Source organism: Alexandromys fortis, unplaced genomic scaffold (assembly GCF_014885135.2).
Source record: "Alexandromys fortis isolate MF-2015 unplaced genomic scaffold, M_Fortis_MF-2015_v1.1 scaffold_5, whole genome shotgun sequence".
NCBI lineage: Eukaryota > Metazoa > Chordata > Mammalia > Rodentia > Cricetidae > Alexandromys > Alexandromys fortis.
The window spans coordinates 18,655,765-18,658,310 of NW_026067924.1; positions in this window are offsets into that span (position 1 = coordinate 18,655,765).

The following is a 2,546-nucleotide window of genomic DNA, read 5'->3' on the forward strand; positions in this document are numbered from 1 at the left end:
AAAGTGGGAAGTACCCTACAACAGATGGGCACAGGAGATCGCTTCTTAAGTATAACCCCAGCAGCACAGACACTAAGGACAACATTGAATAAATGGGACCTACTAAAGCTGAGAAGCTTCTGTAAAGCAAAGGACACTGTCACTAAGACAAAAAGGCAACCTACTGACTGGGAGAAGATCTTCACCAACCCCGTAACAGACAAAGGTCTGATCTCCAAAATATATAGAGAACTCAAGAAACTAGACTCTAAAATGCTAATTAACCCAATTAAAAAATGGGGCACTGAACTGAACAGAAAATTCTCAAAAGAAGAAGTTCAAATGGCCAAAAGACACTTAACTTAAGATGTTAAGAAATCATTTTAATTTATTAATTAATGTGTGTGTGTGTGCACACTTGCACGCACACACCATATGTGGGAAATGGTTCTCTTTTTCTACTGTGTGGGCGCCAGGGATCTAATTCAGGTCATCAGGTCTGACCTCAAATGCTGTTGCCTTTACTCATTGAGCCATCTGGTCAACCTTTAACTTGAGCTTTTGAATATTATTGAAAATGTGAGGACTTTGGGACCTCTTGAAGAAGGGCAGAGTATATTTTCCATTGTCATAGAGACAAAAGACTTTGGGAGACAAAATTCATATTATGGTTTAGATATGAAGTATCCCCCATTTGGAAAAAAAACTTATGTACTAAAAATCTTAGCCTCCATTTGATGAAATTCTGGAAACTTGGAGCAGTAATACCAAGGTGGAAGAAATATGTTAATGTGTTAGGTTTCTTGAAGATATAGTACCACTGCTCCCTCTGGTCTTACTTGTTTGTTTGCTAAAAATGGACGACACATCCTTGCTGTATGTCCTTCTCCCAAGTTTTCATCCTAAGTACTTTGGGCCAAGAAACAACAGAGTATTCAGTGCAACTAAGAACCAAAACAATCATTTTATCTCTTAAGTTGTTGTATTGTGTATTGGTCACAATGATATGAAAGTAATATTAACATAAAAGCCAAAACTTTACAAAATTCTGAAACATGTCAAAATATACGTTGAGACTTGAACTTTTATTGACCAAAGTTTATTGCATACTTTACTATTAAATCCATTATTAAATCAAGATATAAGAAAATATTTATTTTGCCCATAAAACCTGTTTTATTAACACTATAATTATCAATTACAGTTCAAAATACTATAGTCCAAAGGTTTTCTAATTCTGTTACAAAACAAGAATCAGTGTGCTCAAACTACATTTTATTATTATTTTTTTAAGATTGACACATCTTAACAAGAGCATCTTCACAGTGGTTGCAATTGATTCAATTGGTATTCAACTAACTAGTATGTCAGTTTCCATGACTGCTTTTATTATGATAGACATCCTCTCAGAGGGATGCTAATGACTGCCACCTACAGTTAGTCATATCACTGCAAAAGCCCTTCCACCTCCTCTGTGGACTCGTAAATAGAGTAGACATTGCAAAGGGATGCCACTTCCCAGAATAGCTTATGGTGAGGATGTGGCTTCAATCTTTCTCATTTAAGTTGATTTGTTCTGAAGGAAATCATGTCATGCCACAAGCCTGTGAAAAAGCCCATATGGCAAAGAACCGAGACTTCTTAACAGCCCTGTGAGTGAGCCTGGTTGTGAATTCTTTCCCATTAGACCATGGAATAACTGCCCACTGGTCTAGCACATTTACTGTTGCATCAAGAGAAACCCTGAGACAGAACAACTCAGTTAAGCCACTTCTAGATTCTTGTATGGAACTAGAAATGGTTCATTTGAGCATTGTGTCTTGGGTGATATACAATGTTTTATAGCATATTAATCACATGTATTATTACATAATACATAAGTAGATAATACTTCCATGTAGGGCATTGTATCTGAGTTTTATAACTCACTTGCTAGTCTCTGTTTGTTCTAGTTGCTGTTAATAACAAACATATCATTGCATATTCTCCAAGATAACTGGGGATTGGCTAAGAACTGTTAGCCATGCTAAGTATAAACCATGTATGGCTCCTAAATCACTAACAGTTATAGTATCTGGGACTTGTATATTAGTCTGTTTTGTGTTGCTATAGCAGCACAGCACAGACAGGAAACCTTACAAAATAAACAAATAGAATTGTGAGAGACAATGAAGTATTCTATTATTGAATAATTTGTTAAGCAACGACAGAGAATTACCACACATCTAATTTAAAAATTTGATGTCATACATCTAATTGAGTTGTTGGTTAGATGGGGCCCCACAAGCCCAGACTGTTGGAAAGACTAAAGTTTATGCTCCAGAAATTGACAAGGCCCCACTGTTGAGGACACATACACAATTTACAAATGAAGGTGTCAAGTCAGTGCCCACATAAAGCCTTTACCTCTATATTCCAGCATCTTTGGTTCAGGAGAACACCCTGCATGCTCTCCAAAGAGAAACATAAATGCCAATCCAGTCACAAACCTTTTTAGCTACACTTGTGTAAGACCTTCAAGAAATTCTAGGGCAATGGTGGCATAAAGCTTGTGGGAGTAACAAACC